Source organism: Erinaceus europaeus, chromosome 4 (genome assembly GCF_950295315.1).
Source record: "Erinaceus europaeus chromosome 4, mEriEur2.1, whole genome shotgun sequence".
Lineage (NCBI taxonomy): Eukaryota > Metazoa > Chordata > Mammalia > Eulipotyphla > Erinaceidae > Erinaceus > Erinaceus europaeus.
Genome location: NC_080165.1, coordinates 133,856,269 through 133,873,620, shown reverse-complemented (window position 1 = coordinate 133,873,620; position 17,352 = coordinate 133,856,269). Strand labels below are relative to the sequence as shown.

General features: G+C 41.7%; 1 protein-coding gene and 1 non-coding gene across 2 annotated transcripts in view; one reads left to right on the top strand and one right to left on the bottom strand.

Moving 5' to 3' along the window:
• The window catches only part of SLC35F1 (solute carrier family 35 member F1), a 534,044-nt gene that overhangs the window by 86,858 nt on the left and 429,834 nt on the right, over positions 1-17,352 (top strand). The window lies entirely within an intron of this gene.
• LOC132538519 (small nucleolar RNA SNORA30/SNORA37 family) lies at positions 17,161-17,291 on the bottom strand. The gene has a single exon (XR_009549872.1). It is a non-coding gene; the product is annotated as a small nucleolar RNA SNORA30/SNORA37 family (small nucleolar RNA).

Sequence of the window (17,352 nt, the reverse complement as noted above, 5' to 3'; positions counted from 1 at the left end):
TTTTTCTGCAAACAAAGCATGCATGAAAAGGGCAACAATTTGCAAGGAAGACATTAGCACCCACCGATCCTCTCTCACTGATGGATTCTGGACTTTCCTGGAGGGGCCGCCAGCTGGTGTCAGCTGCTAGCCATCAGGTCTTCCTGAGTGGTCAAAGACAAAAGTATTTCAGAGTATAAGGTAATTGAGAAGGAACACTGGAAAATGCAGAGAACACTTTCTCTGCCATGCAAGAACAGCTGAGACACTAACTGATAGAATAATCTGCTCTCTCTCTCTCTCTCTCTCTCTCTGTGTGTGTGTGTGTTTCTGGAAAATTAACCCATGGCCTCACAACTGTGAGATACCTTTGACCCATCTTCTAGCTCAGTGTTTTTTTCAGTCTTCTTCATTTTACTAATGTGATACTTGGGAATGAGCGGCAGTGTCTAGCACATCTGAGAAACCACCGAGTGGAGAAGGAGGCATGGCAGCAGTATTTTACCATTCTGCCGCCATCCACAAGGCCCCCGTGGGATGCTGGGGGTCAAATTGAGGACCTTATGCACAGTAATTTATATGCTTTAGGTGAGATATATTTGAGCCCCAAGTCTATGTTTACTTAGCAAGAAGGAGAGAGAGATAAAGATAAGTAATGAAGCATAGATTGACCGTCCAGGGAGTTCTGTGGATGCTGTGCATGGTGCTCCCATGTGGTTTTGGTGACGGAACAAAGGGCATAAGACATGTAGCTTACCTATTGAGCCACCTCCTGTGTCTCTGCTCCCTTTTCTTAATACTGCAGTGCACTCATGCATGGATGGAGTGCACAGTGAATATGTGAGAGTATGTACCGGGGCACCCAGAGGCCTGTTCTTGAAGTCTATTTCCACCATTTTTTGGCTCCGTGATTTGCAAAAGTACCGTAATCTCTCCCAACCTTGGTTTCCCCATCCTATGGTGTGTTGATAGAGTGGTTTGGGGAATAAGTGGGCATAGGGGAGAAATGTGAGAACCCTGATGTACAACATTTGCCAATTTCTGTGGTATAGCTATTTCTACTAGTCTGATTTTCAAGTTATCAAGGACTGCAGCCTAGAAACTTCCTGAACCTTTAACAATAGCATGTTGAAATATGCTGGTTTCCTTCTGCTCTAGCTATAATTAGCATTTTCACCTCATGCTCACAAGGGGGCGTTAATTCATATTCATGCCGGAAGTGGCAACAGATTACATTTATTCAAATCTCTTACTTTCATGGTCAGATTAGAGAAATCTTGGCCACAAGAAAACTGCCACTTGCTTTTTTTTTTTTCTCCTTCTGACAGAATAACTCCATATTTTGCAAATCTTAAGTTTCAGTAAAACAATTGGAACATGTCACACAGTTGTCAGATACAGTACATGACAAACTTGTTTTGAGAGGAAAATTGATTTGGAGAATTACTAAGACTTATTCACTTATTATTATATTTCTGGTGACAAAAACGTTACAGGCCATCTATAATTATAGCTATCCTCATAAATGTTGAATGTTTTAATTAAAGTAGAATAGCTAACTTGTTATGTGATATTGTAAGCTAATGCTTGAGTCAGGACTTCCTTGAGAGGAAAGTTGACATTTTCTATGTCTATTAGCTATTGTTGCATTCTCTATTAATTATATTCTCCTTTATTATTTCTTTTATTCTCTGTCCTTTAGTTTTCTACACTGTTGTAGATTTTCTTATATTTTCAGATGCCATCAATATGTAATGGTCTTGTGTCCTCTTTTGCTATATTTAGTATATCATACAGTTTGTATTTTCACCCTTAATTGTGGATAGTTTTAGAAAATGCTTTGGGAGGAGGTGAGCGGTGACTCACCTAGTAAAGAACACACATTTCCACATGCAGGGATGCAGGTTCAAGCCCCGGTCGCTTCACAAGCAGTGAAGCAGGTCTGCAGGTGTCTATCTTTCTTTCCGTCTCCTTTCTGCTCTCAGTGTTTCTCTGTCCTGTCAAATTTTAAATAGAAAGGCGGGGAAAAAAAAAAGGAAAAAATGGCCATTAGGAGTGGTGGATTCATAGTGCCAGTACTCAGCTCCAGTGATAACCCTGGAGGCAACAGAAAATAATAGTAGTAGAGTAAGAAATTATTCCCATTTCTCGAGAGTCTGATGACCTTGTAGAATGATAAAAATTGTCTTAAATATCTGGCATTAAGCTTTTATATGTTCAGGTGTTTTAACAGATTCAACAACTACCTGTCTCACTACTTAATATTAACAGTTTTGACGTTTCAACAGCACGCACACAAAAAAGAAAATTTGAAAGAGAAAGGATTTCTATTTCCATCTGTTTACTTGCCATATAGTTGTCAGGTACTTGTTCTTCCAGTGTTGGTTTTTTAACTCTTCTAACTTTACGTTAAAGTTTTAAAAAGAGATACCATGGGAAAAATAATCAGAGTATACTGTGGTGAAGGCTGACTAGAAATAATTTTGGAGTATTGTATGTCAACTGAACAGTTTAATTAAGAGAATAAATAAATGATATATGGAGACAGTTTGGTTTCCCACAGTGGTGACATTTGAATTATACCGTGATATGAAGGAGTTCAACAGATTGTGTTAGAGTGCATTCAAGGAAGTAAGGAAGATAGGCCTGAAATACAGGTATGGTAAGATGCCCTCTTTTAAGATTGCAAAGGTGATTGGAACTGTCCTGAGGCAATACGGAACCTGGATGATTTTAAGCAATAAAGTGAAATTTGGAAACAAAACTCAGCACCCAGTAAAAACAGTTGCAAGTATAATACAATATGCAACAGAGGCCGCTGGATAGGACAGGGAGAGGTGAGTTTCAGTCTGCTTGTAGGCCTAGAGAAGTCCCCCTAATCCAGGGCGATATGCAGCTTGGGTTGCTATTAACTCAGGCAGGAAACCAAGGAGAAAGGTTTGAGAGAGGGGGAAAGAAATATACTCATGGGGGCCAGGCGGTGGTGCTCCTGGTTAAGTGCACATAGTACTATGTGTAAAGACCGGGGTTCGAACTCCTGCTCACACCTACAGCAGGGACACTGCACTAAAGGTGAAGCAAGTCTGCAGGTGTCTATTTTTCTCTCCTTTTTTTTTTTCTTCCCCTCCCCTCTCAAATTCTCTCTGTTCCACTGATTAAAAAAGAAAGAAAGAAAGAAAGAAAGAAAGAAAGAAAGAAAGAAAGAAAGAAAGAAAAAAGACTGCTAGGAGCGGTGGAGTTGCGGTGCAGGCACCAAGCCTTAGAAAGAAATGTATTCGTTATATTTTTAGTGTGTTGGGCTAGAACTAGATCACTCGGATGGAAATAGTAAAATATGGACCTGGACTACATGAGAGAATTAATGCTGCAGATAAAGATAAGGTCATTATTTAAACAAAGATGATGCTTGGAGGAATGGCGAGTCTGGAAGGGATTACTCACGGAAAACCGAGAGAATAATTTATTTATTTATTTTTGATATTTATTTATTTAGGATGGAGACAGAGAAATTGATTGGGGAGAGAGAGAGAGAGAGAGAGAGCGAGAGACCCCTGCATCACTGCTTTACCACTTGTGACACTTTCCCCTTATAAGTGGGGACCCGGGGCATGAACCCTCGCCCTTGCTCACTGCAATGTGTGCACTCAACCAGGCGCACCACCGCCTGGCCCTGAGCAGAATCACTTAAACGTTTACAGCTGGCAAGAAGAGGAAGGCGAAGATTGCTTTTAGAAAGGCTGGTTGGTGGCACTGCCACATGTAGTGGCGATGCAGCAGCAGAAGGGAAGAAATACGGTGAGGAGGGCTGAAAGTTGACAGCTCAAGCGAAGGGTCGTGAGAGAAACCCATCAGCTCACAGCGTCAAAGGAGCACGGCCATTATTTCGAGCCCTGCGCATGTTCCATTCCCACTGTTAACAGAGGGCTAGGTTTCCTTAGCAGCGATGAAAAGGATAATAGGCTACATGAAATGTATTACGGTTGATCAAGTTTCATTTTTATAGACTATCTAAAACTTCACATTTTCTTTCTTTTTTTTTTTTAAGATTTTATTTATTTATTAATGAGAAAGATAGGAGGAGAAAGAAAGAACCAGACATCACTCTGGCACATGTGCTGCCAGGGATTGAACTCAGGACCTCATGCTTGAGAGTCCAAAGCCTTATCACTGCGCCACCTCCCGGACCACAAACTTCACATTCTCTAAATTCTGCTAGAGAAGATGGCAATGAGTCAGTGCTTAGATATCCATACGACTTCTTTATTTTCTCATAACGGCAGTCTGCAGAGTAATTGTCTGCATTGTCTCTGCTTTGTCTTTTTGTTCTTTGCCAAGGTATTGTTTTATGGAAACAGAACTCTTCCGTAACTCTGCAGCCTAATGGGTGTCTAGGTTGTTGGTACTGGTTTTAACATTGCATTGATTTCTTTTTAAAATCACAGCTCTATGCATCTGCTTTTAAGGATAATATAAAATTTTGGATTAATAATATGCGATATACTATAATACCCACATATGTTTTGTCAGACATATTTTAGATCTGTGTATTTCAAGTTTTTTTTTTTTTCTAAATAAATTAACTTTTCTCTCTCCTCAGCCTCCTCTTTCTTCTCCTCCTTCTTTTTTTGCCTTCTGTTGCTGGGGCTTGGTGCAGGCACTACAAATCCACCATTCTCAGTGGCCCTTCCTTCCTTCCTTCCTTCCTTCCTCCCTCCCTCCCGCCCTCTCTCCCTTCCTTCCCTTCTCCCCTTCTTCTTTTCTCCTGTTTTATTTTTATTAGATATGACAGACAGAAATTGAGAGAGGATGGGAGACAGAGAGGAGGAGAGGAAGAGAGACACCTGCAGTCCTGTCTCATCTCTCCTGAAGTAGACCCCCTGCTCCATACCTGCAGGGACAGGGACCTTGTGCTTGGTGATATGATTAATTAACCAGGTGCGCCACTGCCTGGGGCCCCCATTTTCTAACTTCTTTACACATTAATATGGTATGCCTTTTAGAAATCAGTTATAGGGGAGAAAGTTATTTTGACTCTAACATGGTGCATTTTTTTTCATTCGTGATTAATAGTGAATGACAGGATTGTAAGATTACAGGATATAGTTCCACACCACACTCCACATTAAAGTTCTGAGTCTCCACCCTCCCATCTCCCTCAGATAATCACCATAGTTCTCATAAAATCTTAAAAACAACGTGGTGCATTTTTAACATGTATTGCTTGTTAATTTTCTCCTCTGTTAGAGTGTGTATCTTTGAAATGCAAAACGTAGGAGAAGGGACAAGGAAAGTCAATATTTAATGAAGATTTGGCTTAGCACTGAAACTTTCATCTTTAAGAAATAGAAGCTCTGGGGCGGGGGTAGATAACATAATGATTGTGCAAAGAGACAGTCATGCCTGAGGCTGCAAAGTCCCAGGTTCAGTCCCCTTGTACAACCATAAACCAGAGCTGGGCAGTGCCCTGGTAAAGTAAATGAATAAATAAAATAATAAGTAAAAAAACAAACAAAAAAAACCCACCAGAAACTTGGGGTTTGGTTGTGGTGCACCAGTTGAGCGCACATGCCGCTATGCACAAGGTCCTGGGTTCAAGCCCACAGTTCCCACCTGCAGGGGGAGAAGCTCCACAAGCGGTGAAGCTTAAAAACGGGTCTACTTGGGGTTGGGTGATAGCGCAGTAGGTTAAATGCACATGGCGCGAAGTGTAAGGACTGGAGTAAGGTTCCCAGTTCGAGCCCTTGGCTCCCCACCTGCAGGGGGGTCGCTTCACAGGCAATGAAACAGGTCTCTTCCTCCTCTCTGTTTCCCCATCTCTCATTCAAAAAATATTTCTGTTTATTTGACAATAAGCTAGTTGTCTATTTTCTGTTTTTTAAAGTATCTATTTATTTATTGATAGAGAGAAATTGAGAAGGGGAGAGGAGGTAGCGAGGGAAAGAGAGAGATACCCACAGTACTGCAGGAACACTTGTGAAGCTTCCTCCCCTGTAGTTGGGGGCTGGGGGCTTGAACATGGGTCCTTGTGAATCATAATATATGCACTCTACCAGGTGCACCACCGCCAGTCTCCTTCCTTCTGCTTTCAGTTAGTATCTTTTTTTTGTAATTTTTTTGTAATTATCTTTATTTATTGGATAGAGATAGAAATCAAGAAGGTAGGGGAGATAGAGAGGGAAAGAGAAAGAGAGATACTTGCAGCCCTGCTTTACCACTTGCAAAGCTTTCCTTCTGCAGGTGGGGACCGGGGGCTGGAACCCAGGTCCTTGTACACTGTAACGTGTGTTCAACAGGTACGCCACCACCCGGTCCCATTCAGTTAGTATCTTTAATGTTAAAGCCAATGCTAATAATATTTTTCAGGGTCTGCTGCCAGGTAGGCTCACTTCCTGTTCTGATGTGGCTCACAGTTAAGAATCATTTTTGCTTTTAATTTGTTTTGTCATTTTTTAGATGTTGCAGGGGGTTGAACTCAGGGCCTCACATATACAAGGCATGTACTCTACTGCCAAACCATTCCTCCCCACTCATTTTTGTTTTTAAATCATTGGGGGGGGGGTAAATATATTATTTCCTCCTATGTGAAAATCACATGAAGTTCAAATTTCAGCGTCCAGAAGTGACGTTTGGAGTTCGGCCATGCCCGTTGGCGTGTGTGCTGCCTCCAGCGGCTTCTTGCGCTGCAGCGGCGGAGCTGAGTAGCTGCTAATGTAAACAGCGTCTGGTCTGCAGCCCCGGAAACAGTTACCATCTGGTCTTGTGCAGACAAGACTTGCCAACCCCAACTCTGTGCCACATGCTTTAAATATGTTAGTTCATCTCATCCTCACAACACTACAACTTGGTGTGCATTAATTGTTCCCTTTCTACAGACGGGTAATTTGAGGCTTGGGAAGGACATAAATCGACCAGAAGGTAAAGAACAAAGAGAGATGCAGTGCTTTGGTTAAAAAAAAAGTTTTGCATTTCAAACTGAAATATCTCCTTGACCTTTAGGGTTATTGCTGGGGCTCGGTGCGTGCACTATGATTCCACTGCTCCTGGAAGCTTCTCCCCCCTTTTTTGTTGCCCTCATTATTATTATTTTTTAATCGTTGTTGTGGTTATTTTTATTATTGTTGTTATTGATGTCGTTGGATAGGACAGAGAGAAATGGAGAGAGGAGGGGAAGACAGAGGGGGGAGAGAAAGACACCTGCAGACCTGCTTCACCGTCTGTGAAGTGACTCTCCTACAGGTGGGAAGCGGGGGGGCTTGAACCAGGATCCCTACATTGGTCCTTGCGCTGAGCGCCACGTGCGCTTAACCCGCTGCACTACCGCCCAACCCCCAGAAATATCTCAAGATACTCATCAAATAGCACACAGAGCGTCTGGGAACTCTGAATACCTGTAGCTGAGTGTTATAAATATCTCTGTAAGTACAGAGAATAGGAAAGAGTAAAGAAGGGGATGGGATATGGAGGTCTGGTGGTGGGAATTGTGTGGAGTTGTACCCTTCTTAACCTATGGTTTTGTCAATGTTTCCTTTTTATAAATAAATAAATAAAAATAAAAACCAAAAAAAAAATCTCTCTAGGTACATATTCTAAACTGTATGCTCCATATGTTTTAAAAATATCTTCAAAGGAACCATGAATAGCGCTTCTATTTATTAACTCATTTCATTGTGAATTTCAAATCTTTCACTTAGGGAAAAAATGGTTTGTAAAATTTCTTCAGCTTTTTTCTTAATATGTCTTTCTTTTTATAATGGCTGCTGGAGAACCCAGAATCTCATGCATGTGTCTTCACCCTGAGTCACCTCCTAGACCAACCATTTTCTGTTTTTAGAATGAGAGGTAGAGACAGTGAGAGACAAAATTCCCACCAAGAGTTTTAGTGGGATTAAGTTAAATGAACAGAGTTCCCAGTCCCAGCAACTCAGCTGATGTGATGCTAATTTGGAGAGTAACTGGCAGTATCAAAGTTCTTTCCATGCATGATGGCAGAGGACCTAGTGGGGGTTGTATTGTTATGTGGAAAACTGAGAAATGTACAAGTATTGTATATATTGTCGACTATAAAACATTAACCCTCCAATAAAGAAATTAAAAAAGGAATTCCTTTATTAAAAAAAAAGATTGTTTTTTTTTTTTTTTTTTAACATATTGGCAGAGAAGAATTGAAAGAGATCACAGTACCAAAGCTTCCTTCAGTGCAGTGGTGGCTGGGATTGAGCCAGGCTTGCACATGTGGCAAAACAGTACATTATCCAAGTAAAGTAGTTTTGCTGGCTTTCTGTGATATTTGCTGGTATTTCTGTGATATTTACTGGTATCTGAGATAGAAGTACCTAGTCATTGAAATAAATGTGACTGTAGATTATGTTATTTTTTAAATTTAATTTTTATTGCCACCAGAATTATTGCTGGGGCTCAGTGCATGCATGATGAATCTTCCACTGCTCCTAGTGGCTCGTTCTTTCTCTCTTTCTTTTAAAAAATTTTTTAAATTATGAAATGGAAATATTGGGGGCTGGGAGGTAGCACAGTGGGTTAAGCACACATGGCACCAAGTGCAAAGACTGGCATAAAGATCCCGGTTCGAGCCCCTGGCTCCCCACCTGCAGGGGGTTTGCTTCATGGGTGGTGAAGCAGGTCTGCAGATGTCTTTTTTGCTCCCTCTCTATCTTCCATTCCTCTCTTGATTTCTCTCTGTCCTATCCAACAACAATGATAGCAAAAACAACAATAATAACAACAATGATAAACAACAAGGGCAACAAAAGGGGAAAAAAAAGCCTCCAGGAGCAGAGGATTCGTAGTGCAGACACCAAGCTCCAGTAATAACCCTAGAGGTAAAAATAAAATAAAATAGAATAGAATAAAATAAAATGGAAATGTTGACAAGACTATAGGATAAGAGGGGTACATTTCCACACTATTCCCACCTCAAGAGCTCCATATTCAATCCCCTCCCTTGATAGCTTCCCTATTCTTTATCCCTCTGGGAGTATGGACCCAGGATCATTATGGGGTACAGAAGGTGGAAGGTCTGGCTTCTTCTCCCTTTCTTTCTTTCTTTCTTTCTTTCTTTCTTTCTTTCTTTCTTTCTTTCTTTCTTTCTTTTCCCTTTTTTTTTATTTAAGAAAGGATTAATTAACAAAACCATAAGGTAGGAGGGGTACAACTCCACACAATTCCCACCACCCAGTCTCCATATCCCACCCCCTCCCCTGATAGTTTTCCCATTCTCTATCCCTCTGGGAGCATGGACCCAGGGTCATTGAGGGTTGCAGAAGGTAGAAGGTCTGGTTTCTGTAATTGCTTCCCTGCTGAACATGGGCGTTGACTGGTTGGTCCATACTCCCAGTCTGCCTCTCTCTTTCCCTAGTAGGGTGGGTCTTTGGGGAAGCTGAGCTCCAGGACACATTGGTGGGGTCTTCAATCCAGGGAAGCCTGGCAGCATCCTGGTGGCATCTGGAACCTGGTGATTGAAAAGAGAGTTAACATACAAAGCCAAACAAATTGTTGAGCAATCATGGACCCAAAGCTTGGAATAGTGGAGAGGAAGTGTTAGGGAGGTACTCACTGCAAACTCTAGTGTACTTCTGCTTTCAGGTATATATTTTGCAGTAGTTTATGGATACGTGTGAACATAAGCTCTCTCTCACAGAAACTGGTGTATATCTAGGTTATGGGACTTTGTTAGAAAGTGAACCACCTGAGATGAAATTAGAGTGTACTATGAAAGGAAAGGTCTCACTCGAGTAATGAAGCTGAAGGGTTGTCATTCCACACATGAAGTCTCTGGACACAGTCTGAGGTGAAGCATGTTGAGGTGGCAATCATTGCGTTGGTTAGGTTGTGATTGGCGGATGCAATATTATTTGGTATGGATTGGGAGATGCATACGGGAAAGTGGGCCCTATCCAAGGGTTCCAGGACTGGGGGAAGTAGGGGCTCTGTAGTGGAGATGTGAGGTTCATGCTGTCTTAGGGTTCAAAAAGACAATCGATAGTTAATGTTATCATCACATTATTTGGTAATTGGGTTAACTTTGAAAAGTCCTTTTGTTATGGTTTGCTGTACAGTATCCAGTATCTTGTATATAGCTGTGCTATTGGATGCTTCTAATCTACTTGGTCTAGGCTTTTGAGAGAGTCAAAAAATATCTTTCTTTCTATCAGGTAGGACAGAAAGAAATTGAGATTAGAGAGAGAGAGAGAGAGAGAGAGAGAGGGAGAGAAAAAGAAAGACACCTGCAGACCTGCTTCACCGCTAGTGTAGCTTTCCCCTTGCAGGTGGGGTGTGTGTGAGGGGTACGAACCCTGGTCCCTGAGCATGGTAAAGTGTGTATTAAACTGGGTGCAGTACCGGCTGCCCTTGACCACAAACTCTTGTGATACTGAACAATGTGTCTGAGTGAATGGCTTTCACTGAGGAAGAGAGTGTGGCTTCATAATGTGGAGTAAAGTTGGTCTCGTATTCATATCAATACATTCAGACTGGAACCAGGGGAGTTAACTAGCTAGTGCTACAGAGTTTCAGTTTGCAAAAATAAACAAGTTTTGATTGAACTTAATGCCAGAAGAGAATACAGAAATGTACTGTTGGTTTTACCACAAAGGTTATTTCTGGGGCTTAGTGCCTGCATGACAAATCCAGGACTCCTGGCGGTTATGCCTTCTCCCTTCCTCCCTCTCTCTCTCCCTTCCTCCCTTCCTCCCTTCCTTCCCTCCCTCCCCTCCTCCTCCTCCTCTTCTTCCTTCCTTCCTTCCTCCTCCTCCTCTTCCTCCTCCTCCTCCTTCTCCTCCTCCTCCTCCTCCTCCTCCTCCTTCTTCTTGCCTCCAGGGTTATTGCTGCAGCTTGGTAATGTTATGAATTGGTGCCAATGCAATGAATCTACTACTCCTTGCAGCCATTTTCCCCCATTTTATTGAATAGGACAGAGAGAAATTGAGAGGGGAGGGTAAGATAGGGAGAGAAATATAGACACCTGCAGACCTGCTCTGAGGTTTGTGAAGCCACCCCTGAAGGTGGGGAGCCGGGGGTACAAACAGGCATCCTTGCAAGGTTCCTTGAATTTAGTACTCTCTGCACTTAACTGGGTGTGCCACTACCCACCCCCCTTCTTTTTTCTCTGTAAGATAGAGAGAAGTTGATAGTAGAGGGGAAAATAGAAAGGGAGCAAGTAAGAGAGACGCCTGCAGCACTGACTCACTGCTAGTGAAGCTAGCAAACACCCCCCCACCCCCGTATGAGGAGATTGATTGATTAGGGGTGGAGGGGGAATGATTAAGGGTAGAGAGGGGAATGATTAGGGTAGAGAGGGATTGATTAAGAAAGGGCAAGAGGGATTGATTAGGGGTGGGGAGGGATTGATTAGGAGTGGAGAGGAATTGATTATGGTGCAGAGGGATTGATTAGGGGTGGGCAGAGATTGATTAAGGTGGAGAGAGTTTGATTAGGGGCGGAGAGGAATGACTATGGGTAAGTAGGGATAAATTAGGGGATGGAGGAGGATTGATTAGTGTTCCACAGGGATAGATTAGGGGTAGAGTGGGATTTATCAGGGTGGGCTGAGATTAAAGGCAGAGAGGGACTGACTAGGAGTATCGAGGGATTGATTGGGGTAGAGGAGGATTGTTTAGGGATGGAGAGGGACTGATCAGGAATGAGGTGGGCTGATTGGCCCCTTCAAGGTGGCACAGGCCTGAAGGAGCCTTTGGCAGGATGGGCATAAATTGCTGGCTACTTTCCATCTGTGTGACCCCCCCCCATCCCCCTAGAGGGCTCCCTGTGAAGAAGAACCCTGGCAGCCCACCAGCTCTCTCAGTCATTTCTGACCCCTGAAACCATGGTTACCTGCCAGAGGGTGTCAGATTCCCCATAACAGTTCCTGGGGTGCCAAGCACTGGGACACCTGACTGAGGACACATGTTACCATGTGCAAGGACCCCAGTTCAAGTCCCCACTTCCTTCTGTAGGGTTGAAGATTCACAATCTCTCTCTCCTTCTCTGTCTCCCCATCTCTCTCCATTTTTCTGTGTCCTAATAAAAAAGGAAAGAAAAAAAAAGTGGAAAAAAGTAATCTGGAGGGAGTGGATTGTAGTGCCTGCACTGAGCCTCAGCAGTAACCCTGCTGTCAATAAAAGAATAAAAACCAAAAAATAAAAAAACAAACAAAAAAAATTTTGGTTGATAATCCCAGAGGAATAAAAAAAGCTTCCAGTAGAGGAGATTTGACAAGGAACTTTGGTGGTGGGAACTGTGTGAAATTATACCCCTGTTATTTTACAATCTTGTTAATCATTATTAAATCACTAATAATTTTTTAAATAATAGTGTATATGGTAAATTTTATGTAATATATAATTTACTACAGAAAAAAAAGCTATCTCAGTGTGTATTTTGGACTTACCATATTTCTATAACAGGAAATACAGATATGGAGTCAAGTTTCAGATGACTTGTAGCCAGTGACCTCTCCCAGGTCGTCTGTTAGGAAGGTCATCTTCCATCTAAGGTCACTCACCCCACCTTCCACCCAACCCCTTGCCCCAGAATCTCCAGCCTCGCATTGTGGTAAATCAGAGCTTTGTGTCACTAGACAGTTACAGGAACAGCATCCTGTACCATTTTTAGCTGAACACATTTCATTTCTTTTTCTGTCCCTGAATGGGAGACCTTTTCTGTACTGTCAAACCATGCAAAGTGCTTTCTGAAAGACTGTCAGTGGTGGTGGTGGGGGGGGGGGCGTGCTTCCCACTTGTCTCCTGTCAGATCATTTGGGAATCTTCTGCATGTGAAGTGGCATGTCTGTAGGAAAAAAAAGCCTCCTGCTCAAAATAAGTTTGGGCCTGATTGTCATGTGTTTTTATTTTGAGCAGTTTTTTTTTTCTCCCAGGAGTCTAATTTTGAGACATTCTGAAGTATCTTTGATTCAATAGGAGTTTAAAAATGGAGATTAAGTAATGGTTTCTGATATAACAAATGATTTATTTATTTATTTTGATTTTTTTAAAATTTATTTAAGAAAGGAGACATTAACAAAACCATAGAATAAGAGGGGTACATATTCCGCACAATTCCCATAACCCAATCTCCACATCCCACCCCCTCCCCTGATAGCCTTCCCATTCTCTATCTCTCTGGGAGTATGGACCCAGGGTCATTGTGGGTTGCAGAGGGTGGAAGGTCTGGCTTCTGTAATTGCTTCCCCGCTGAACATGGGCGTTGACTGGTCGATCCATACTCCCAGTCTGTCTCTCTCTTTCCCTAGTAGAGTGGGGCTCTGAGGAAGTGGAGCTCCAGGACACATTGGTGGGGTCTTCAGTCCAGGGAAGTCTGGTCAGCATCCTGATGGCATCTGGAACCTGGTGGCTGAAAAGAGAGTTGACATACAAAGCCAAACAAATCGTTGAACAATCATGGACCCAAAGACTGGAATAGTGCAAATGAAGTGTTGGGGGTATTCCCTGCATGCTCTTGTGTACTTCTGCTTTCAAGTATATATTTTTCCCCTAGTTTATGGGCACAGGTGAACCTATGCTCTATCTCAGGGGACCTGGACTATATCTAGGTTTGGGGACTTTATTGGGGACTGGAACACCTGGAATGGAATTAGAGAATACTATGAAAGAAAGGTCTCACCCGAGTGATGAAGCTGAAGGGTTGTCATTCCACACGTGAAGTCTCTGGTCACAGTCTGAAGTGAAGCATGCTGGGGTGGCACTCGTTGTGTTGATTAGGTTGCGATCCTCGGATGCAATATTATTTGATTTGAATTGAGAGCAGCATGCTCTCAATTGAGAAAAGTGGGCCCCACCCTAAGGTTCCAGGACTAGGGGAAATATAGGCTCTATAGTGGAAATGTGAGGTTCCTGTTGTCTTAGGGTTCAAGAAGACAATGGATAGTTATTGTTATCATCACATTATTTGGTGTTAGGGTTAACTTTGGAAAGTCCCTTTGATAGGGTTTGGGGTATAATACCCAGCATCTTGTATATAGCTGTGCTACCGGTTGCTTCTGTTCTCCCTGGTCTAGGCTTTTGGGAGAGACAACATATCAAAGACAGCCTATGTATTAAAAAGACTCAGTCTGTGTTTTAAGAAGTTCTAGACATATCATCAGTTTTTCACCTCTCATTAATTAAATAGTGGTTTATATGTTTACACTTGAATAGGATTGTACATAAACACCACTCCCACCACCAAAAGACTGTGTCCCATCCCCACCACCCACCCCCGCTCCCCCACCCACCGCCGTGCTGGGAAGCCCAATGGCCACCCTCCCCTTCACCACAGGGTTTTCACATTGGTGCCCTGCTCTTGATTTAATCAGATCCTGCTTTCAGTTTCCCTTTCTGTTCTTCTTTCTCAACTTCTGTTGATGAGTGGGGACATCCCATACTCATCTTTATCTTTCTGACTTAGCTGACTTAACATAATTCCTTCTAGCTCTGTCCAAGATGGGTCAGATAAGGTGGGCTCATTGTTCTTAATAGCTACAGATTTATTTTTTTAATTAAAATAATTTAGAGAGACCATAAGTACACAATATTTTTTTAAAGCTAAGCATCTTGAAATTGAGAACAAGTGTATGAAATTAAATGTCGAACTAAATTTACCTCTTTAAGGAATGTAGATAAAATTTTGAAGTTATTTTTTAATATGTAGAGTGAAGTAAAGCAATATGTACTAATAGTGTTTTTGCAGAAGGTGACCGGCTACTGGAATAAATACCTTAATGGGATTTTTAAAGAGTCTCTACCCAAGATGCTTCTATGGATTTTCAGTGCAGGATTAGAATTCTGATTCCTGAGCTTTGGAATCAGGGTTTTTGTTTGTTTTTGTTTGTTTCTAGAAAATAATTGGACATGTGAAGAAGAAACTTCTATATCACTTTTGGAGAACATTGGGAATTGTGAATACTTGTGGACAGGAGTCTAGGATTTGAGATTGCATTATATCTGTTTCTTCTTGGTGGACTGTTTTCAGTTCACCCAGTGATACATTTACGATACATAGAAGTCACTAGCTAACTGGTAGATAACTTCTTCTTCTAGTGTTTGCCCTTCTTCCATAGCCAGTCAACAGCGTCAGGTTGAGCCTGATGTAAAGTTTCGAGACCTCCTTTGAATCTGGAGAGGTAGATAACTGAAGCAGTATATATACTGCTTCACCAATTTCGAAATTTACCAAAGAAACAGGGCAGACATTCTATTGTATGAAATAGTTCAGCTCAGTGCAACACACCAGTTACTCTTTGTTGCATTTTGATCACGACTTGCAGTTTATAGAGTGATTGTACGCATGCCAGCTCATTGGTTCTTTAAATTTGATCAGGTACTACTGTGTCTGAAGCCTATCTCAGGTATCAAAAAACATGTAAAGTAGATGAAGGTATGGGTTTTGTTTACTCATACTGGTTCTTCCTTTACATTTTTTATTAGTGATTTAATAATGATTAACACGATTGCAAGATAACAGGGGCATGATTCTATATAATTTCCACCACCAGAGTTCCCTGTCCCATCCCTCCACTGGAAGTTTTCCTATTATTTATCCCTCTCTGGGAGTAAGGACCAAAATCTTTATGGGCTGCAGAAAGTGGAAGGTCTGGCTTCTGTAATTGCTTTTCCACTAAACATGGGAGTTGACAGGTCAATTCATACCCCTAGCTGTTTCTATCTTTCCCTAGTGCAGTAGGGCTTTGGAGAGATGAGACTTCGGTGGGGGGAGGGGGACACATTGGTGAGGTTGTTTGCCAGGAGGAGTCAGGATGGAATCATAGTTGTGTTTGCAACTTGGTGGCTGAAAGTTGGTAAGAAGGATGAATTATTTTTACTTTTTATGAATTATTAGTATTATTAATAGAAGAGGGTTCTGTGAAGGGGTGGTGAGAGGGGGCCCAGATCTAGTTGGGTGGGTTAGTTTCTATCTCTGAATGAGTTGTCATTGGGACATGGGTCTCATCCATCCACTTTATTACTGGTTCTGCTGGGATAAATTGTTAGGATTAATGGTATTATCTTATAAATATAAAATGTGTATACATTTATAAAGTGAATAGTTTGATGAGTCTCAATTTTTTCTAGTTAGAAAACCAACTAAATTCAGTCCCTCGTGGCACTATAAGCCAGAGCTGGTTAAAAAAAAAAAAAAAGAAAAGAAAAAAGAAAATGCGCTTAATCCGCTGTGCTACCGCCTGACTCCCAACAAGATGTATTTTTTAATCTTGATTTCCTACTAATCATATCATGACGATATTCCCATGCAACTAGGAAATATTTGAAAATACTTTTAATATCTAAGCCATTGCTTAATCAGTCCCTTAGCGGTTATAGTTTTCCATGCTAGTATAGAGTTATATTAACAACCTGCTGCATATATATATATTCTTTTAAAAAATTCTCTTTTGCTAGTAATTTAATCTTGATTTACAAAATTAAAAGATAACAAGAGGTACAACTCCACAATATTCCCACCCCCAGAGCTCTGAACCCCCAGTCCCTCCATTGTAATCGACAGCAGTTCTCTTAAGGATGCAGATATGGGTTAATTATTATTTCTACAACTAACTGTCCATATTTTTATATATTTGCCACCCCCCCCTTTTTATCGCCTATGGTCCCATCTTTTCCTTTCCAAGTCACATCTACTCCTGCTACTACATCCAAATGTCTCTCCCGTCCCCTCTCCTCTCTCTGGGTCCTGTTGGACTTGGATTTCCGAGCCCTCTGGTCTTCTTAGCTCTGTCATTTCTTCCCCACTGGGAGTATGGATCAAAGTTATTTTTGGGGTGCAGAAGGTGGCAGTTCTGACTTCTGTAAATGCTTCACTACTGGACATGGGTGTTGGCAGGCCGATCCATAACTCCAGCCTGTTTCTATCTTTCTTTAGTGGAGCAGGGCAGGGCTCTGGAGAGGTGTGGTTCCAGGGTAAATTGGCAAAGAGGTCATTCTGCATATGTTCTTTAATCTTTATTTATTTATTTTTTAAATTTTTACTGTGCTAGTTACTTGATCCATTTTACATGCGTTCCAGTCTGGCTGGTTCTTGGTATCTTTGATGATCAGGTGTTGTTTTTATTTTTTTTTTGAAAAGGAACATTACAAATTCCTTATTGGATGGACACCGTAGTATTTTGTTAGTAGTGGAGTGTATTATGCATATATTTACTGGCCATTTTTTTTTTTGTGCCTCATCAAGCTGACAGCTGCCATTGGCACAGATCCAGGGCAAGAATGCAGTCAAGGATATTTTTTTCAGCACCAGCTACCAAATCGTATCCCCACAATCTAGGGGAGGACCTGTGAAAGTGCTTTTACTGGCCATTTTTCATTTCAATGTCCATTGATCAGCTTTTCCTCTCATAATATCGATATT